Source organism: Peromyscus californicus, unplaced genomic scaffold (genome assembly GCF_007827085.1).
Source record: "Peromyscus californicus insignis strain IS unplaced genomic scaffold, ASM782708v3 Scaffold_9__1_contigs__length_137607984, whole genome shotgun sequence".
NCBI classification, from domain to species: Eukaryota; Metazoa; Chordata; class Mammalia; order Rodentia; family Cricetidae; genus Peromyscus; species Peromyscus californicus.
The window spans coordinates 39,859,796-39,882,906 of NW_026294617.1; the positions used below are offsets into that span (position 1 = coordinate 39,859,796).

The window sequence follows — 23,111 nt, forward strand, 5'->3', positions numbered from 1 at the left end:
CATACATTCAGTCAAAACACCAGTGCACATAAAATAAAAATAACTTATTATAATAAAAAAAGAGCTAGTTCTCTCTAGTTTCTCAGGTATCATCAGATTTTTTGTTAACAAAAAAAAACTTTTTTTTCTTGGTTTTTTGAGACAGGGTTTCTCTGTGTAGCCTTGGCTTTCCTGGGACTTGCTCTGTAGATCAGGCTGGCCTCAAACTCAGAGATCCACCTGCCTCTGCCTCCTGAGTGTTGGAATTAAAGGTATGCACCACCACCGCCTGGCCAAACAATTTATTTTATTATTTTACTTACATATGTGTTTGTTTGACTGCGAGTGTATGCCACATGTGTGTGGGTGCCTTTGAAAGCCAGAAGAAGATGCCGGTTCTCTGGGAGCTATAGTTCCAGGCAGTTGTGGGTGCTGGGAACTGCACTCAGGTCCTCCCAACCATTGAGCCATCTCTCCAATCCCTATTTCAGGTATATTTTAATTGAATGAAAATACTATAACAAAAATCCATTTTAACATTTGCATTACTTCACATGAAACTGTACTCTATCACAACAGCAAATGAGTGTACTGAAAAATATCACATGTAATATTTTCCCCTCTAAACATCATTCAGAAGGCATTATTACTGAGGAGTCTACTAAAAGTCTTCAGTTCCTGGGGTGCCCTCTGCTAGGTACCAACTCTTTCTTACACACATGGGAAGAACAAAATCATTTGCTAAATCCAGTAATTCATCACACATTCAAGGGATTAAGTTTGTGCTCTGGAATGGCCCTGAAGCTCAGCAGCATATGATAGTGTGTAATCTTTCTGAGACACCGGAATGATAGTTTCCTTCATACAGATGTATAAGAGCCTGTGGAACACAGCAACACAATGTTGATATTTTTCTGTTTGTTAGCTCCATTCACTGAAGGGTCTGACAATCGCTTTCATGGTTGAGGCAGTCCGCTGTATCTTTGGGAGAATTTCTATGTTATAATTATGCTTAAGAATTTGGAGGGCTGGAGAGATGGCTCAGCCGTTAAAGGCTAAGCTCACAACCAAAAATATAAGAATTTGGAAATTTTTGAAAGCTTAGGATATATTCATTCTAAATGTTCAAAACCCAGCAAATTACCATCATGAAGTAGGAAAAAAAATGTGGTTTAGAGACGGAAATGTCCTAGGATCTGATTTGAATTCAACTGGCAGTGCCAAGATGCCACACTGAAATGACTTTATTGTGACCCCAGTGTCATTACCATACTTAGCCAGCCTTTGACACTGTCCACAGCATTTGAGGTGTTCACTCCCTGGTCATGTTTATCCAGGGCCACACTGAATAGCAGCTTCCCTCCGAAGTTCTCAAGAGGTGGGCAGCAGCTATCACAGGGCCTGTGGAAACCAAGAAAGTAGTAGCCAGGTCAGGGCTGGGGCTCAGAAACTCTGCTGTCAAAGTCCCTTGTGAATGGAAGATGGGAATGACCCAGCAAGGCTATGTCACAAAGATTAATAAGAACTGAACCTACAATGAGCAAATGTCATAAAATGTTTACTGTTAAGATGTGCAGAACTAACTCCTTGTTAGCTAGCTTTTCTGAAGCTGTGGGTTGTAGTCTATATCCCTAGCTTTATATCTGGTATCCACTTATGAGTGAGTACATACCATGTTTGGCCTTCTGAGGCTGGGTTACCTTACTCAGGATGATACTTTCTAGTTCCATCCATTTGCCTGCAAATTTCATGATGTCATTGTTTTTTTACTGCTGAGTAGTACTCCATTGTGTGTATGTACCACATTTTCTTAATCCATTCTTAGGTCAAGGGGCATCTAGGTTGTTTCCAGGTACTGGCTATTATGAATGATACTGCTATGAACATAGTTGAGTATGTGTCCTTGGGTTATGATTGAGCATTCCTTGGGTATATGCCCAAGAGTGGTATAGCTGGTTCTTGAGGAAGATTGATTCCCAATTTTCTGAGAAACCACCATATTGATTTCCAAAGTGACTATACAAGTTTGCAGTACTACCAACAGTGGAGGAGTGTTCGTCTTGCTCCACAGGCTCTGCTCACTCCCCATGGGAAGCCTACCTTTTTTTTTTTTTTTTTTTTTTTTTTTGGTTTTTTTCAAGACAGGGTTTCTTTGTGTAGTTTTGGTGCCTATCCTGGATCTCGCTCTGTAGACCAGGCTGACCTCGAACTCACAGAGTGCTAGGATTAAAGGAATGCACCACCACCTGGCTGGACTTACCTTCTTGTAGGAAGGAATGGGTGTGGGTTAGGGGGGAAGGCTGGATGGGTGTGAGGAGGGAAGAGGGGAATATCTGTGATTGGTAGGTAAAATGAATTAAAAATTTTTTAATTAAAAAAATGTGCAGAACTGAAGCCACATTTCCAGTGGTTCAAGTGAGGGGCTCACAGCAGGAACGTGTCAGTTCATTGTTCAGTGCTTTAAGGCTTTGACCTTGATAAGTTTCTTCAGCTTTCTGTGACAGTTTCTACTTCAGTAATTTAGGAACAAGGGTACAAACATTGCAGAAGAGTTCAGCAATTTCTAGGTTTTGCTGCAGTATGGAATTGTCTCCAGGATCTTTAAAGCATAGATACTTTCCCAGAAATCCAGTTTAATTGCTATGGAGAAAACTCATAGGATGACATCTATAAAATGCTTTTAAAAGGTACCTGGCATAGAGCAAGTAATGATAGTGATAACAAGAATAGCCAATTTTACTTTATCTGTTTTGCTAGCCCCCCACTTGATGTTTAACTTTCCATCCTAATTTTGGGGTCACCCATTGCTTTTTTGCTCCAGTCAGACACACATACACTGCCTCCATCCACTTGGGCCATATGTAGTTCTGTCCTTGTTCAGTACCGCACCACAGCAGATCTCCTGTGCTACATCCCTTCCGGTGAGGAGTTTCAAAACTACAGCTAAGGTCACTTGTCCTAATTTTTGTTGCATATATGATTCCTGTTCCAGCTGGATATAATAATAATATAACATGCCTAAGCCCTGTCAGATCGAAAGCAACTGCTCAGAAACATGTAGCCTTTACTGTTTGACCCTTTAAATTCTTAATAATATAGTCAGCATCAAACAATAAATGTATTACCATGCATATTGTGCTATTAAATGTATTTGAAATATGACAGCATCTAAGTAGCATGAATACACTTTAATATATGTGTCTGCTTATTTGAGTGCGTGGAAGATTGAACCTAGGACCTTGTGAGTACTAGGCAAGTGCTCTACTGCTGATCTCAAACTCTACCTGCTACATGTTTTATTATAAGTTTATTACATATGTTTAAATTAGCAATGACTTATCTCAAGAAACATTATCTGACAATATGTTATGGACTGTGCTATATATATTCTTAGATACAAGGGCAGATGGTAAGAACCGTATGATGTGGCTAATGCAAAGCAAATAAAGGATATATTTCTTCTAACTACATGATTATCCTGTTTTCCCATCTCCAACACCAGTCTCAGTCTTGTTAACTATACTACAAAGTAACTTAAATAAGATTAAGTAACAACTACCCTCCCTTCTTCAGTGGAATAACAATATCCTTAGTAACTCATTGTTCATTAAAAATAACCCAAGTACTAATACCTACTCTCACACAAATATGTATGTATAAAAGAAAATCATTATTGTGCACACATGTAATCCCAGCACTCGGGCTGTAACAAGAGTTAATTTGAGGCTATATACCAGCAGCATGTTTCAGAAAGTAAAAGAAATATTACTGCAGAAGTTTTTTTAATGAAATTTATTGTCAACTGAGGCATACAAAATAAAAATTTTATATACCATGAGGAAACTGATATTTTTAATGTGTATATTTGTTAATGGAAAACCAATTTAAACATATGTTGCCTCAAACATTTTTCATTTCTTTACAAGGAAAATGTGTTCACAATGCTTTCTTTTAGCCTTTTAGACCTACAGCACATAATTGTTCTCTGCTGCCACACCCTAGAGCTGTTTCCTGCTAATTGTAGCATTTTTATTAAAGAAAAGGCCAGGAATACTGTTCTTTTCAGTAACTAGACATTTTAGAGCATTGCTTATTCATGGAGAATTTTTTTTTATTTTTTTCTTTTCTGTTTCAAATGTTATTTTATTGCAAGATGGTATAACTTGTTACAAGCTTAAACTATAACTTGGTAATTTTTGTCAAGTCAGGCAGCAAGTTGCTGCAAATTACTAATTCAAAGTGATCACCAGACAACTCCAGATACACAGCAAGGATCAGAAATACCTGACTGGCCAATAGTGTTAAGTCACTAAATCAGTCTCGATCATCTCAGGAAAGGTACACTGTAATTTCAGTAGACAGCAATACAGGAAGAGTTCTTCACACAGACCAGTTCCCATTTCAGTTAACTCTCTGGCCATCTCAACTGAGACAGATACATTCCCGTAACTGGCTGAGCTTGAGCCTTTTTGCAAGCAGCTTTAGATCCGCAACGCACTTGGCAATGGTCTCCTTTTCCTGCTGTGCAGAAAGGCTCTCCACCACATTCTTCTGCACCGTTTATCGTGTGCTCTTCTTCCTTGTGACGCAGCATGTCCTGTACAGAAATATGGTAGTCCGGGCTCTTCTTTACCTCCTTATATGCTCTATATAGCCGTTCCCGGTAGGTGACTTCCAAGGCCAAGGCAATATTATTCCTCTGAACATCGAAGAGGTGATGGCGCTTCTGAACCAGTGCCTGCTGTGCCTTCTGTTTCATTCTTGCTTGCTTGACTTCTTCCAGTTGAGCAATTTTTTGCTCATTAAGTTTATCAAGAAATTCTCCAATAGAAGCACCATATTTCTTAACCACATAGCCAATCAACCCTACTTCCGTTATGGTAGAGAAGGTCTCTGGGGTAATCACATACATTTCTTTGGAGAGGAAATACAAGCTGAGCCCAGTTCCACGCATGGAGGGTCTCCTGTTACACCAGTTTTAGGGTAAAGGAACTGGAAAAATTCTTCAGGGATCAGCCCAAGACGTACTTTTCCTCCATATTCGGGAAGAGGTGGTACAGGGGCAAGACGTAGCTGTCCTGTGTGAAAGACCCTTGTTGCCTGCAATACCCCTGGTCCCAGGATAGCCACGTTTTTCAGACCCCGGGGCAGAAAGTACCACCCGCGACAGCCTGGTCTGCCAAACACCCAGACAGCGATCTTCGCGTCCCTTTGACCCCCAACCCGAGATTATCAGGGGCAGGAACAAGATCTCATTGAGCATTTTTTAATTCACTCGTTAATATGAAAAAGCAACTTTAAAGTAAGATTATAATACCTTGAATTTACAAGTTTTTGAATTTTTGCCTTTCATTTTCTTGTTAGTAAACACTTTTAAAAAGTCTTTAGTAAACCTTGCTTTTATAAAAAAAATTTTTTTGTTATTCTTTTGCTTCTTTTTACTTTGAATTCATCTAATCTTCTTTTCTTAGAACAGTTTTCCATTTAAGTAAGCCAGTTCTTTAAATTTTGATTTTTTTAATGATAAAACAAGACTTTACTTAATGTTGAGAAGGGATCCAAAACATTGTATCAAAACAGTTATTTTAATGATGAAAACTAAAAGCCCTTCTTAACCTTAACTTGTAGTCTTAATTATCTGTGGTGGTGATGTGTTTCCTTGTTACTGTCATCCCTTGTTCATATTTAGAGTACCTATTTCTAGTTTAAATTAGCACATTAAATTATTTATGCAGATAGTTATCTCTTCACCCTTCCACCTCAAAAAGATACTTTCAATCACCAGAGTTAGATGCATCCACTTATATTAATTTTCACAAAAAGTCAATCATGTAAAATGACTTGTGAAGATTTGTTAGCAGGAAAGAATGGTAACTGGGGGCATGAGAGCAAGTATTCTCAAAGGTGACATTGAGCAGAGAGTCTTGAATGAAGTAAAGGGGACATAATGTGACATGACATCACACTCTGTGCCATCTTTGCTGTGGAACACTGACTCATCTTTCCTGTCATATTATGTGCCACAGAATCCAGGAACGTTTCCTTAGCTTCTAATGAAGCCTGGTAGAAAGATGGAAAATTAAGGGCCATAGAGAAGAGAGGGGACCTCTCCTCTTGGATCTCACTGGCTGAGATTCAAGAAAGTGCACACAACTGATGAAATCAACTATAAAGATTGCCTTCATACACCACTACTCCTTTATTCTGGTATTTCAAACAGAATGTTTAAAACAGCTAATCACTCAGGCCTAGGGCCAGAAGTGCATGGAGCTTACCCTCATCTACACTCCATTCTCATCTGTAAACCTAAACACTATACATCATAAAGAATGTTGTACTTTCATTCACCAAAGGAATTTCTGTAAAATGAGAAATATACATAAACCAGCTCATACTTTTTTTACTTAAACTTTATTTATATATCGATCATGGTTGTGAATTATGTCTTTTGAGCCATCTAAGTTCAAAAGCCACACAGTGATTTGCCCAGCATGAACAAGACCTTGGGTTCAATCCACAATACCATAAAAACAAAACCAAACAAACTATAAATAAAACATATTATCACTTGATAAATTCCAACCCTTCTTTGTGCTCACTCATCCTGGAATTCTTGTTTTAAGTAAAAATCAAAATTCTGGATGGGGGAGATAGCTCAATAGATAAAATGCTTGCTTTATAAACATTAAAATTGGAATTTTGATTCCCCAGAAGCACATAAATATTCAGGGAGTGTTAAGAGATTTAGAACCCTACCACTGTCCACACTCTATGGTTAAGAAGGGCATTGAGACTGGACCTGACTTTCACCTGATCTTCAGTCACCCTGGGAAGTCAGGAAAGGCACCAAGACTTAAAACTGACCCCACCACAGATCATCCTGTGAGGCCAACGAGTGTACCAAGACTCCCACCGCAAGCTAATCCCCACCCAGCCCTCTATTGCTCATTGCTTTTTGTAGCTATTTCTTGTCTATAGTCTATTCAAGATCAGTAGAGCAGGGTGTCAGAAGCTTTTCACCCTTTCTCTTCCTCTTTACTCTTTCTTTTACTTTTTTCAAATAACATAGGCTTCCCTGGTATACAGGAACTCTGTTACTCAGCCTCTGGAGCGATTGAACTCTTCTGTTTTATCTGAATGCATAATGCTACTCCTTTTTTTCTAGTTTACCATCACCCAAACTTCGTACAACCTACTCTGTTGTTGCCTCTACCATTCCCATTTCTATGTACACCATCTGCTTGACTTCCTACCTAGCAATGAAATAATCAGTAATCCCATTTCTTGTTTCTCTTTCCATAATTTCTACACTCATACCCTGCAATAACCAATGGACTATTGCTCACAGTACTATCAGTATTCTTATACTCCTGAAAATAATTGGTCCTTAAGGAGGAGTTGTATTAAACGACTACTCCATTTCATGGCTATAGCAGATGACTCTCAACTCTCAGGGGAGATCTGGACTACAGCCTGGTGTTCTGAACATCAGTATAAAAGAAGAAAGCATCACCTCAATCCTACTGCACCCTACCTACCTAGTATCTTTAACATTGCAAACAACTCCATTGAAAGAAGAAAGAAAACTGTGAGGAGACCTGCCCCCACTTTTCTCCAGAGTACTCTTGAGTAGGGAGAAGTAAGAAATATTTCGATAAAAATATAGAGGGGAGAGAGACAGATGGAAACACAGAATAGCCTCAGGAGGGCCTGGATCCTTATCTACTGGCCCCTTCTGGCTCTTCTAAAGGGCTATTTATAGAAATGCCAAAGGGTGGTGCAAAAGACCTCCCCCTAGCACAGCCAAGTGCAGACCCTTCCAAACACCTGGTAATCATGCACATGGTTAATCCATTGCCTTATGCAGCCCTGCTGGGTAAAGCAAGCTGAGATCTCTCTAGGAAACCTTTGTGGGCTCCCACAGGAGACCTGTATTGAAAAAGAAGAGAAAAATAACTTATCCAGTGATCTAATCCCAGATAAACTCAGGTGGGCAAATACTAGCACAAGAAATATAGAATGTAATATCATATGTCTCCTCCAAAAGTTACAAATTTCACAGCAACTTCCCATGGGAGAGCATTAAATGAAACTCTAGAGACACTAATCAAAAGAACAATTATAAATGTGTTGAAAGATGTCAGAGAAGATGTGAATGAACTCAATGAGTTCCAAGAGAATACAAACAGATGAATGAAGTAAGGTAGTCAATTAAGGATATGAAAATAGAATTTAATAAAGAGAAGTGCTAAAAAAAAGGAAGTGTAATAGGATGGAAATGAAAATTCAGTTAGTCATAAAACATTCAGTGGAAAGCTTTCCCAAGGGAATTGAAGACACCGTAGAAGACAAACTTGTCAGAGCTTGAAGACAAGGTTGAGGAATCAGATCAGTTAGTGACAATCTGTGTGTGTGTGTGTGTGTGTGTGTGTGTGTGTGTGTGTGTGTGTGTGTGTGTTTAATGTATGCAGAAGCTGGAGATGTCTCTCAGTTAATAGAGTGCCTGCCTAGCATGTATGAAACTCCAAGTTTCACTGGCACCTAAGAAATATGGGTGGCATTAGCCTGTAAGTAACTGCTCAGGCAAGAGGATTAGAAGTTCAGGGTAATCCTCAGCTATATAGTGAGTTTAAGGTCAGCCTAGACTATATGAAACTCTGTCTCAAAAAACCAATAAATGAAAAAGTATGAAATAAAACATGAAAAAATGAATAAGTAGAACACACAAGATCTTTAGGATGTCATGAAAAGAGACAATTACGAATTATGAGAATAAAATGGAAAATAATTATATGCAAACAGCATAGAAATTATTTTCAATGATTTCATAGAAGAAAACTTCCATGATTTAGGGAAAGAGATATCTATTTACATATAAAAAGCACACAAAGAGCTGGGCATTGGTGGTACACAACTTTAGTCTTTACTCCCAGCACACAGGAGGCTGAGGCAGGTGAATCTCTGTGAGTTCAAGACCAGCTTGGTCTACAGAGTGATTTCCAGAACAGCTAGAGTTGTTACACAGAGAAACTGTCTCAAACAAGCAAGCAAACAAATATGGCCAGAAAAGCTGCTCCACATGTCATATCATAGTCAAAACTCTATATACAGGAGGAAAAAGAGGCAAGAAAGGAGGACCACACACCCTACAAAGGCTAGCCCTTCAGAATAGCAGCTGATTTTTCAGTAGAAACAGGAAAAGTCAGAAGTACTTGGAAAGATACATATTGAATTCTGAAAGATCACACTGTCAAACAAGACTGTTAACCAACAGAATTATGGTTGAAGGAGCAAGAAATACTTTGAGTAATTTTTTTAAAAGCTCAGTGGAATTGATGATGGCCAAGCCACAGGCCTGAAGAGGTTAGTTACTACAAGGAACGCTTTAGGTTGAAGAGAAAGAGAAGCACATCAAAGAGGCTACAGGGAAAATTTGAATGATGCTAATTCAAGTGTTTAAGAAAGAAAACTATGAAATGCAAGAGACCACAAAATTAACAAAAAGACAGGAATCAATACATCTTTCAATAATAATATTCAATAGTCTCAATTCCTCTATCAAAAGACACAGACTAGAAGATTGGATTAGAAAACCGGATCCTTGTTCCCCCTGCCTTCAAGAAACACACATTCCCATCAAAGAGAAAATATCTTAGGAAGAAAGGATGGAGAAAAGGATTCCAAGCAAATGAAAAAAAGAAACAAGCATCACTATTCTAATATCAGACAAAATAGACTTCAATTTAAATCAAGTGTCATTTAATTCTAATCAAGGGAACAATCCATAAAGAACACATTATAATTTGAAACATATACATACCTGACATAAGCAGGCACATTTCATAAAAAAAGTATTTCCATTTATGAAGTCACATATTAACTCTTACACAGTAGTAGTGGGTGACTTCAATACTTCACCACCATCTTTAAAAAGATGAGATAAATAATTCAAACAAATATAATAAAATTAAAGCAATAATTAAAAAAGAACTTCTAAAAACAGCTGGAGTCCACATGGATTCACTGCAAATTCTACCAACTGTGCAAGAAGAATTAACATGAATACTTCTTAAATTATTCTATAAAATAGAGAAAGGTCATTGTAGATGAATTTCTAAATGGTCTTATTAAATAAAAAAACACGGAGCCTGATATGGGGTGAAAGCCTTAGAGAGATCAGGAAAACAGGGAAAACCACAGCTAACCTTACCTGACCAACTTGGCAGCTTCCAAATGTAGTTTACTTCCTGTCTACCCACACCTATATGCCTTGCTGTTCTGCCATCTGATTTGTTCTCTCTGTCCAGCTACATCACTTCCTCTTCCTGCCCAGCTCTGTCACTTTCTGTCTGTCTGTACAGACCTCCAGACCTCCATGTTTAACTAGTGTTGGAATTTAAGGCATGTGCCACCACACTTGGCTGTTTCCAGTGTGGCCTTGAACTCACAGAGATCCAAACAGATCCCTGCCTGTCAAGTGATAGGATTAAGGGCTTGTGTTACTGTTGCCTGACTTCTTTGTTTACTTATAATGGCTGCTTTTCCCTCTGATCTCCAAGCAAGCTTTATTTATTAAAGCACAAATAAAATATCACCACAGGTCATTTTCAAAAATTTTCACAAAGCCAGTATTAACCCTATGCCAAAACAAAACATTAGGAGAAAATTGTAGCCCAATTTCATGGATTAACACAGATGCAATAATAATAATAGATAAACTGCTTGTAAATTAAGTGAAACAAAACAAAACAAAAAAAAAACCTTTGTCTTTATCAAGTTGTCTTCATTCCAGAATGTAAGGATTATTCAACATATGTAAATCAGTAAATATAGTTCATCACATAAATGGTTTCAATGACTGAAGCCACATAATCATTGTAATACACATGGAAACAGTCTTTGATTAAATCTAACATCCTGTCATGATCAAAGCCCTGTAGAGATCGTGGACAGAGGAAACATATTTCATCATAATAAAAGTTATATATGACAAACCTGTAGCCTGTGTTTTAAAACATGAAGAAAAACTTGGATTCTCACTACTATCAGGAAGAAAAAAATAGTATCTATTTTCTCTACTCAGATTCAAGATAGTATTTGAAGTCTTAACTAAAGCAATAGACAAGAGAAAATGAAAGGGATTCAAACTGAAAAGGAAGAAGTCAAAATATTTCTGCATATGAATGACACTATACACAAAAGATTTTAAAGTCCTCATCAGAAAACACCCAGAATGGATAACTCATGCAGTTCACAAAGACTCTTAGCAAAGTAGCCAAAAAACAAATTTAACATGCACAAATAAGAAACTTTCCTACATACCTGTGACAAATTCCCTGAGAAAGAAATCAGGAAAAGAATCTCATTTACAAAAGCCTCAAAGAACATCTTGATCTCTCATATTCCAATCCCCACCTGTCCCCCGTCCACCCTCAAAATCTATTCTGGCACATGGGGTGGGTGGGGAATGTGGAGCGGGAGAGTACTGGGAAAGATGCTGGAATTGGGGCGCGAAGTAGAAACTTAGTGCTATGGAAACTCCCTGGAATCCACAAATGTGACCTGAGCGAAGACTCTTAGTAATAGGGGATATGGAGCCTGAACTGGCCCTCTTTGGTAACTGAGCAAGGCTTCCAATGGTGGGACTGTGACATCAACCCAGCCACAAGACCTTAGACCTACAATCTGTCCTGCCTTCAAGATGTGTTGGGGTAATGTTGGTGCAAAACTTATGGGAGTGGTCAACCAATGACTTGTAAAGCCACTATGGAACTCAGTCAGTATAGTGTCTCCCCAGAAAGTTGGGAATGGATCTACTTCAAAATCCAGCTCTGTGGGCTGGAGGGATAGCTCAGCCGTTAAAGGCTAGGCTCACAACCAAAATCCAACTCTATTCTTCTTGGGCATTTCATCCCACCAACAGAGACATGTTCTCAACCATGTTCACTGCTGCTCTAGTCATAGTAGCCAGAAACTGGAAACAAACTAGACATCTTTCAACAAAAGAATGAATTAAGAAAATTTGGTACATTTACACAATGGAGTATTGTAGGCGGGACAAGGAGGAGAATAAAGCTGGGAAGTGGAAGGCTGAGTCAGAGAGACACTGCCAGCCGCCATGATGACAAACAGCATGTGAAGACGCCGGTAAGCCACGAGCCATGTGGCAAGGTATAGATTAATGGAAATGGATTAATTTAAGCTGTAAGAACAGTTAGCAAGAAGCCTGCCACGGCCATACAGTTTGTAACCAATATAAGTCTCTGTGTTTACTTGGTCGGGTTTGAGCGGCTGTGGGACTGGCAGGTGAGAGAGATTTGTCCTGACTGTGGGCCAGGCAGGAAAACTCAAGCTACAGAGTATTACTCAGCTGTTTAAAAAAATTGCCATAAATTTTTCAGGCGAATGTATGAAACTAGAAAAAAAATTCCAGACCCAAAAAATGAATATTGGTGTGCATTAACTTATATATGACTCATATATGGATATTAGCCATTAAATAAATGATAACCAAGCTACAATCCATAATCCCAGAAAGGTCAGGTATTGAAGAAAGGACTGGGGGGATACATAGATCTCCTGGGGAGTAGGAAATAGAATAAATTTTTTGGGGGGTGGACTGTTGTACAGAGGAGGGGGATGGGAATGAGAAGATTGATTGGGGAGACAGAGGAGAGACGGAGTTGAGAGGAGGGGTGCAGGGAGGAACAGTAGAATTGAGGGGCATTTGTGGGGTGTCATGGAAATTTAGTGCAATGGAAACTTCCTAAAGTATATGAAGGCAATGCTAATGAAGTTTACAAATAATGTGGGAGGTGGAGTCTCAGCTGGCCATCTCTTGTCACCAAATGAAGCTTTCAGTCCTGGGACTGGGTTACAACCAACTGAGTTGTTGTTGTCCAAAGGGGTCCCATGGAAATCCCCAACAACCCAGATTGTTTGCAAAACAATAAGTAGCTCTCCACAAGCTGACAGCAGGACCCCATTGCTGACAGCAACACCAACACAACTCATTGAACATGGAGAGGTAGAGCTGGTGCCTTCATAGACTCAAACCCCATGACCTAGTGCTTTTTACATGGGAAGGTACTCTGCAGGCTACCAAAAGAGAAACAGAAACACCAACATAGGCACAAAACCTTTGATCTGCAATCTGTCCTGCTGCAAAGTATTCTAGGTCAATGATGACCCAAAAACTCATGGGAGTAACCTACCAGTGACTGATTTGACTTAAGACCCATTCCATAAGATGGAACCTGTACCTAACACTGCTAGGGTGACTAAGCACCAGAGACTAGATAGCCCAGAGACCTAGAAAAAAACCAAATACTACTGGTCTTAAAAAAAGACAATAAAATGACCCCTAATGATATTCTGCTATACTCATAGATCAGTGCCTTATTCAGTCATTATCAGAGAGGCTTCATTCTGCATCAGATGGGAACAAATACAAATGCAGAGATCCACAGACAGACATTAGTCAGAGAGAGAGAGAGAGAGAGAGAGAGAGAGAGAGAGAGAGAGAGAGAGAGAACTTGTAACACACAGCTCTAAATGACATGTTTCCATCAAATCCCTCCCTGCAGATGTCAGGGAACTCCATGGAAGAGGAGGTGGAAGGAGTCTGGGAGCCAGAAGGGATGGAGGACACCAGAATAGATCCCTCCAAATCAACTGAGCAAAGACCATATGAACTCACAGAGATTAAAGCAGCACACACAGGGCCTGCAGAGGTCTAAACAAGGTCCTCTGCATATATAGTATGGTTTTCAATTTAGTATTTTTATGGGATACCTGAGTATGTGAAGGAGTAGATCTCTGATTCTTGTGCCTTCTCTTTGAGCTCTTTTCCATCCATTGGTTTGCCTAGTCCAACTTCAATATGATGGTTTTTTTTGTTTTATCTTATAATATTTTATTTTGTTACTATGTTTTGGTGTTATCTCTTAGAAGCCTGTTCTTTTCTAATGGGGTACAGAGGGTAGATTCAGATGGGAGAGGAGGTGGGGAGGAACTGGGAGGAGTAGAGGAAGGGGAAACTTTAATCAGAATATATTATATGAGAAAATAATCTATTTTTAATAAAATATAAAAATCAAGGGTAAAAAATAAAGAAAAGAAACTCAAGATTGCTAACCATGCTGTCTCCCAAGATGCCGGCATCAGTTATTACCTCCTCTATCTTTTCTCTTCCATTTTCTCTCAGGGTTTTGATTGCTTTTCCTTCAGTCTCATTTTTCATTTTGCCATGTGATGATGTTACAAGTTTGTTGTTTACAGCTGGGAATCTCTTCAAGACAGATTCTTTCTTGCTAGTCTCACTTTTTCCTCAGTAGTGGCACATTTTACATTTGCTGGCACTGACTGATTGTTTATTTAAACTGTAATTAACTCTTCCTCGCCTTGATTAGAAATTTAGATTAGAACCATTCTGTCAAATTCTACTTTTCAGGCTGTGAAAGCAATGTGGCCATGGAGCATCTAGAAATGCTGATAGGCTCACAATGCCGTCCACTCTTTGAAAAAGAGTTTTGAGAAATGAAGTGGCACCTCTTAGCACATGCCACACTCTTAATCCCCTAAACATTTTCACTGAACAAAATAACTTAGAATATAGTTTTCATTGCACTAAAACATCTCTCCTTTTGCAATAGAAAATGTGATGGTCTGATTGATTATCAGAGGGGGGTCTGAAATGGAATTTTCTGAAATAAATTGGAAACAATATGAATATTTACTTATTTTTTTTTTAAATCTATGCAAATATGGAAGACACCTTCACAACTGTTACATCCTTCAGAATAATACTGAGTCTGAACCCGAGGCTTCGGAACTGTGTATGCAGAAGCCTTTGCTTGCCACCTGCTAAACTGTTTTCATTGCAGTATTTGCTTCCTTTGCCAGGCATATCAAGCCTGTGATAATTAGCATCAACAGCAGAATACAGGAGGAACATAAGGCTTGTGAACAAATTACAGTTATTATAGCCTGGGTGCTTTTTAACATTAACTTGTTGTAGTTAGTTTTTATTCCTCCTTATTATATAATCTCAGGAATCTCTAAGTTTTGATCAGTATTTTAGGCTGTCTTGGCTCTGGGAAGAACTCTTGTTATAAAAGGTAGATAGAATAATTCTTCATTTGCTGTTTGATTTAGGTTCCCCTCCTTTCATCCCTCCTTCATCCTTTTACTTTTTCTTATTTCCTTAATGATATGCAAAATTTTAATTTGTATCATACACTGTCAGAGAAATTAAAAACAACACGATGGATACAAGCAAGCATCTAAGAATCCATGGAAGAGTGCTCCAGGTAATGTGCTAAGAGGTAGTTCAAAGGCAGAGGAAAAACTTATACTAAAATACATTAAAGAAAGTCTAGGGCAGGGTTTCTCAACATGTAGGTCATGACCCCTTTGTCAACTTCTATCTCCAAAAAAAAATGCGTTATGATTTATAACAGGAACAAAATTAGAGTTATGAAATAACAACGAAATAATTTTATGGTTGGGGGTCACCACAGCATGAAGAACTGTATTAAAGGGTCACAGCATTAGGAAGGTTGAGAACCATTGGTCTGAGGAAAGTGGTATGCTTGCTCGTTAATTCTGAACCAAACACAACCTTGAAATCTCTAGGGAGATAGTCTCAATGAGGGATTTTCCTTATTAGGTTGTCCTGTGCATATGTCTATAAAGGATTGTCTAAATTTTTAATTTATGTAGAAAGACACAGCCTACAATAGGCATCAGCATGGCAAGGCTTTGGGTCCTGGATTATGAGAAGGCAAGGCAAATACCATGACAGGCTCCAAATAACTCAGTGAAGAATTAGCTCTCACAGGAGACCACTTCCTAAATATAACACCAGTAGCACAGACACTGAGAGCAACAATTAATAAATGGGACCTCCTGAAACTGAGAAGCTTTTGTAGAGCAAAGGACATGGTCAGTAAGACAAAATGACAGCCTACAGAATGGGAAAAGATCTTCACCAACCCCACATCTGACAGAGGGCTGATCTCCAAAACATATAAAGAACTCAAAAAGCTAGACTTCAAAATTGAACAATCCAATTAAAAAATGGGCTACAGAGCTTAACAGAGAATTCTCAACAGAAGAATCTCAAATGGCTGAAAAACATTTAAGGAATTGCTCAACATCCTTAGTCATCAGGGAAATACAAATCAAAACAACTCAGAGATACCATCTTACATCTGTCAGAATGGCTAAGATCAAAAACACTGAAGACAGTTTATGCCGGAGATAATGTGGAACAAGGGAAACACTCCTCCACTGTTGGTGGGAATGCAAACTTGTATAGCCACTCTGGAAATCAGTGTGGTGGTTTCTCAGAAAATTGAGAATAAGTCTTCCTCAAGACCCAGCTATCTCACTCTTGGGCATATGCCCAAGGAATGCTCAATCTTATCACAAGGACACATGCTCAACTATGTTCATATCAGCATTATTCGTAATAGTCAGAAACTGGGAACAACCGAGATGCCCCTCAACTGAAAAATGGATAAAGAAAATGTGGCACATATACACAATGGAGTACTACTCAGCAGTAAAAAACAATGACATCATGAAATTTGTAGGCAAATGGATAGAACTAGAAAATACCATCCTGAGTGAGGTAACCCAGACTCAGAAGGGCAAACATAGTATGTACTCACTCATAAGTGGATACTAGATGTGACAGAAGGGATGGCCAGACTCCAACCCACAGCTCCAGAGAGGCTAGCTAACAGGGAAAGACTCTAGGAGGGACACATGGACGGCCCAGTGAAGGAGATGTGGATGAGATGTACATGAGTGGACTGGGAGTGGGGGATGGGGGGTGGGGGGCGAGGAGTGGGGCATGAGAACACAGAGTGGGAGGGCAGGGAGGGAGATACCATGATAGATGAGGACATCATGGGAATAGGAAGAGGCAGGGTGCTGAGGAGGTTCTCAGGAATCCACAAGATGACCCCACCTTGGACTGCTGGCAGCAGTCTAGAGGGTGCTTGGACTGGTCTACTCTGGGACCAGTCTAGTGAATACCCTAACCGTCATCACAGAGCCTTTGTCCAGTGACTGATGGAGGCAGATGCAGAGATCCATGGCCAGGCACCAGGCTGAGCTCTGGGAATCCAATCAATGAGAGAGAGGAAGGTTCCTGCAGGTGGGGGACATTGAGATCATGATGGAAAGACCTGCAGAGATGACCAGCCACACTAGTGGAAGCCCATGATCTGTAGACTAGTGGCTGTGGAGTCCCGATGGGACTGGACTAGGCCCTCTGGTAATGGTAGATGGTTGTTTGGCTTGAACTGTTTGGGGGGCACCCAGACAGGAGGATTGGGATCTGTCCCTGGCACATGGGCAGGCTTTTGGGAGCCTGGTGACTGTGGTGTGCTGTCTTGCACAGCCTTGGTGCAGTGGGAAGGGGCTTGGACCTGCCTAGGCTCAGTGTGCCAGGCTCACTGACTCCCCATGGGGAGACCTTAATTTGGGGGATGTGGGTGGGGATGTGGAGATGTGGGGCGGCTAGGGAGGGAGGGCTGAAGGGTAGGAGGAGGGAGAAGGGGGGATCTGTGGGTGATATGTAGAGTGAGTAGAAAATTTCTTAATAAAGAAAAATGAAAAAAAAAAAGAAAGAAAAGAATTAGGCCTCAGTTCCTGCTTCTTGAAACTAAGCAGACAGTTTCTGAGGAAGCCATGAAGAAAGGACAATTGATCTTTAATGTCCCTCAAAGTATACTAGGCCTGAGCCAGCCCCCCACAGCAGCTCAAAGGTAATGACCAAATAAGAACATAGCCTGGAACTTATCCAGGTCTGCCCCCAAACTGAAAAGCCTTAGACAGCCCTTGCTAGCTCTATCCAATTAGGAATGTACTAAGATAATCGCCACTCACTTAAGCCAATCATAGATAAGATGACCTAACTGCCCTAGGAACTCCCCTTAGCTGTGCTTAAAAAAAACCCTGCACGGGGAGAAACCATGATTATGAAGGTGGTTTTCCCAGGGCGAGGCTTATCCATTGCACTCCGGATGTGCTGACCCCTGAAATTTCCCCAAATGTGGGAAACTCGACTACATAATTTGTGGTAGTAGGGGACTGCGTTCGCGCTCTCCCCTGAGTAAAGAAAAAAAAAAAAGCCTGCACATCTCTCTCTCATCACCATTTTGTGCAGGTGGATGACCCCACATGCATGCTGGTATAGTAAACGCTCTTGTTGTTTGCATACATGGATGGTGTTCCTTTGTGGGACTTCTCCAGGACCCTAACAGATTATCGAGAGAGGGCTAGCTGAAAAGTAGGCAAGCAGCCAACATAGGTACCTTCATTTCTTTCTGCTCTTGCCCATGGATATGATGTGATCAACTACTTGGTATTGTGCCTTGGTTTTCCCTGAAATGATGGGCTGTAACCTGAATTATGAGCTAAAAGAAACCTTCCTCCCATAAGTTGCTTTTGGTCGTGGTATTTTACTACAACAACGGAAATGAGAGCAGGAGAGAAAAGATAGAGAGAGGTCACTGATTCCAGGGGAATTATTGTTTGTGAGATGGTAGATTAAGATAATGAACTTGAAATTTGGGGTTATTCTTTAAGAAAAGAATAAAAATTTTAAAATACTTAGTGAAATGAATGATAAGCGGCGCTGGTTACCGTGCGAAAAGGTCACGAGCCATGGCCATACTACCTGGTAGCAGAGAGCTTTATTAGGAGGAAGGGGTTGGGGAGAAGACCCAGGCCTGGGAAAGAGCACATGTGGAGGGCAGAGAGAAAGATGGTGGGGGCTGGGGCAGCAGAACAGAGAGAGAGGGTGGTACCTGTGTCCACCTCTTTTAAGGGTTCCCAGCGAACATGCATAGGTGGGCTTACAGAGCTACACCACGCATGTGTTGATTGCATGATCATGCCCTGAGCACATAGTCACCAGCACTCACTGATGACGTAAGACCAAGATCCTTTGCTTAACTCCTGAACTGCACATGTGCGGTCATGCAGCTGGAGTCAGGACAGAATTCTAACACTTAGTAGGGAAATCACCAAAGAAAGAAGATATGGAAAATGATCCTAAATATGATCTAAGATTTAAGATCACATATGTGAAAGAAAGGAGAGAGGGAAAGATAAGTTTTTTTAAAAAAAGTTTTAGACTGCAGGATATTTCAAGAAAGCTTTATCTAGGCCAGATGATTTTCCAAACCAAGATTGCCTATTAGAGGAGCCACTGCATCTGCATTAATGAGCATGGTCTATAAGGAGCATGACATTTGTAAAATGTGGTGGTGAATTCAGTAAAGTGGCATTAAGACTGCCAGTCAATTCTATATAAATTGCACATCTGAGAAGTGCATGTCCACTGATGTTGTAAGGATGGAAGACAGCATGCAAGGAGGTATCAAAACACTCAGGGACATTTTTCAGTTGATCTCATGTGGAGGAGGAAGATAAACAGAATACAGAATTGTTCTAAAGTTTCTAGGCAGTGTGGTAGAATGCAACATGATGGGTGGAGAGAAAATAAATTTAATAAAACTGAAGAACTTATGAGATAAAATTAAAAAAGAACAAAATAAGGACTTCTTCACTTGGAAAATTCATATCAGCCAGTTAGGAGCTAACTTTTCTACAGATAACCATTTGACGTAAATAAGCATTTTTCATTAAAAACTAAATAAAACAATTTCGTTGTTTCAGATTTTCTCCATATTGAACAGTTTTAGTAAGTAAGTAAAAATGATTATAGTAATACTTTGTATCTGATTAAACTTTAAAATTTGTATATAAATGAGTTAAAGAAGGTGTATTTTTCATTTAGCCTGTTCCCCAACTGTCTAATTCCTGTCACATGTACAACAGAAAGGAAACTCGTGAGACTGGGCAATAAGGTGCTTGTCATGACTGTGTTCTCTGTATCCACAAAAACAGGGGTTAGGGCTGATTCAAACTGTCCTCGGTTCCTAAGAGAGCTAGTCATGTTATTTGTGAAACATTAAGTGACAATTAATTGAATTTCTCAGTCAAGACATATATATTAAATTTTACAGTGAAAATATTAAATCTGGGACCAAGATAGGTCGGGTGCTAAAGACACTTGATGTACACACCTGATGACGTAAGTAGAATTCTCAGAGTCCATGTTAAGGTGAAAAGAGAGAACTAACTGTATCAAGTTGTTCTTTGGTGTTTACATGTATATACACTAAACATAATAATAACAACGATAAATTCACTAGTTAAAATATATCAAAGCCCTTTTGAGCCATGATTAGGGTTACTTATAGGTATTTATAGTAATAAATATGTGATTAAGTTTATCTACAAACATTGTTTTTAAAATAGTATGCTCAATAGAATAAATGCCCAACATTATTTAACTTTATAATTATTTTGTTTGGGTCATAAGGGTTGTTTTTAGGTATTTTCTTAACATTTTGTTTCTGTCTGTTCTTTTTTCTTTCTTTAGCCAACTGTAGTAACTGTGGGCAGTATGCTTTTCCAGCAGAGGTCAGTGTTTGCATTATGTCAGATTGTCTCCAGTATGGGGACTTACCTTAGTGGTCATAAGAATGTGAAAACCATAATCCTTGGGAAGCATGCAAAGACATTCTGAAGAATTCTGTTCTTTCAGGAAATGTATCTCAGAGCTATGGTTTCACCATTGTGTGTGTGTGTGTGTGTGTGTGTGTGTGTGTGTGTGTGTGTGTGTGTGTGTGTTACATGTATAGAATGCTCATGATGGATCCAAATAAGTATCTAAGAATCCGCAGAAGAGTACTCAAGGTATACGTGCTAAGAACTAGTTTAAAGACAGATGAAAACTTACACTAAAATACTTTAAAGAAGGTCTAGGAAAAATAGTATGCTTAAGCTTTAATTTTGAACCTAACACAGCCTGGAATCCTCTAGAGGAGAGAGTATCAATGAGGAAGTTTCTACATTGGGTTAGCCTATGGATATGTCTGTATATATATGTGTGTGTGTGTGTGTGTGTGTGTGTGTGTGTGTGTGTGTGTGTGTGTGTGTATAAATAATCTGAAAGGATTGTCTTGATTGTTAATTTATGTAGGAAGACCCTACCTACATGTGGGCATTGCATGGGATATATAAAGATTCCACTGCTCCAGGATAGTCTTTTTGTCCCAGAACCTCTGTTTTCTATTGTACCCCTTCTTTCCTTTACAGATTATACACTGGAATTGTACAAGAAGACTTTTAGGATCCCAACGGATGTGCCAGCAGTTCCATTAAAATGAAAAAAAGCACAAACTTGCCTCTTTTTTTCCAACCAGGAAAATGCATTTGGTTCTTTGGCAGGAAGTTCTTGGCTTTTCCCAAGGGAAAAGCCTTTTAGGTTAGATACTGAAGTCTTGGGCTGCGTTCCAACCCAAGTTGTTGATGGTTTCATAATTAGTATACGGCATCTGAAGGCACTGGATACTTGTGGTGCCTAGACATGTAATGCTGACGAAACACTCATATATATCAAAGAAAATCAATAAACCTTTCAAAAAGTTTAAACACTTTATACAATATATTTTAATCACACACCACCTCCCTCAACCCCTCCCAGGTCCTCCCCACCTCCCTGCCCACCAACTTCAGGTTGTTTCTCTCTCTCTGAAAAGAAGAGCTCAGAAAACAAACAAACAAAAATCAAAAGTAACTAATTTAAACCAATAAAATAAAAGCCATCAAAGCAAAACAAAAGATCAAAACATCTCTCAACCTCATCATAGAAACTTCTTGCAATAAGATGGTAATTAACAGAGAGACCCTTATCAAAAGTTCCTGCAACCTGATAAATCTCTCCATCCCATACAGCTATCCAAATCAGACCAAATAAAACTGAATTAGAAAAAGCCCAGGTTTAATGGGTAAAATGCTCCGGATGATTTTCTGACCCCCAGAGAGGAGACGAGAAAGAGAGACTGAAAAGAGACTAAAAAGCCATTTGTCTGTTTTCTGGGGTGTAGATTAAATGCCCTGTGGGAGTGGTCTTGAGCATCTCTCGGGAGGAGCTATGTTTGGCAGGCTTTCTGAGATGAGGAAGGATTTTGGCAGAGAGAGATGGGAGAGGGGGATTGGGGTGGATCTTCCATAAGAACATTCCAGACTCTTTGGGTATATGGATGTGGGGTGGGGGGAGCAGGGCTGAGGTGGAGCTTCCACCAGCACACCATACTGGACAATGTGGTGAGAGTGAGAGACTTTAGGGTGAAAGGGTCTGAACATTGCTGATGAAGACTCAAATGGTATGCAAAAACAATGAGCATTTATTCTGCAAAATCAACCAGCATACGGGGTCGATCACTTGCACAAAATGGCGACCCCTAGAGAAGCACGCAGACTCCTTCTAAGCGTAGCTAGGGGAATTCCAGGAGCAGTTAAGTCATCACAAACATGATTGGTTAGATAAGCAGCAGTGCATTTCTGATTGGCTGAGGTTTTAGCTTTTCCATTTTTGGCTATGCTTGGGCAAGTCTGGGCGTGTTTCAGGGGGATTACAAGGAACTGTCTTTTTCTGGTCATTCTCTTGAGATACTATGGGAGCTGACTCAGCCCTCGTACATGCTCTCTCCCTCCCCCTCATCCCTGCTGTCTGGGTGTTGCTGACTAAAGGCCCTTTGTTTGAAGTAAGCCTGGTTTGCTCTTAAGGAACTGAAACTTAGATCGGATTATAAAATGGAGCATGTTTAGACCTCTCAAGAGCACTCAGTCCTAAATGGGATGTCTTTATCTAACCCTTCCCTTCAAGGCTCAGGGAACTATGGGAAGAGGAAGCAGAAAGATTACAAGAGCCAGAAGTAGAGGATGATTACAAGGAAAGAGCATCAGCCAGATACACAGGATTGATGCTCTCATGAACTCATGAGACCATGATAGTACACACAAAACCTACGCAGGTTCAAATAAGACAGAATTGTGGTGCTGAGAAAGGGAAGCATATATTCCTAACCAAGAAGCTATTTGCGATTGATACCTATTGGGAAAGGGAAAACCTGTTTTCAACAGAGTGTGTCACAGGAGTAGTTGACCAAAATAAATAAATCTTAAAAAAAAAAAAAAAACTTTGCAGCCGGGCGGTGGTGGCGCACGCCTTTAATCTCAGCACTCGGGAGGCAGAGCCA

The 23,111-nt window shown here is 39.8% G+C and overlaps 1 non-coding gene and 1 pseudogene across 1 annotated transcript; one reads left to right on the forward strand and one right to left on the reverse strand.

The window, feature by feature from the left end:
* Nucleotides 1-4,401: 4,401 nt before the first annotated feature.
* LOC128106029 (ATP synthase F(0) complex subunit B1, mitochondrial-like) lies at nt 4,402-20,119 on the reverse strand (annotated as a pseudogene).
* Nucleotides 17,941-18,105, forward strand: LOC128106838 (U1 spliceosomal RNA). The gene has a single exon (XR_008216882.1). It is a non-coding gene; the product is annotated as a U1 spliceosomal RNA (small nuclear RNA).
* Nucleotides 20,120-23,111: the final 2,992 nt, after the last annotated feature.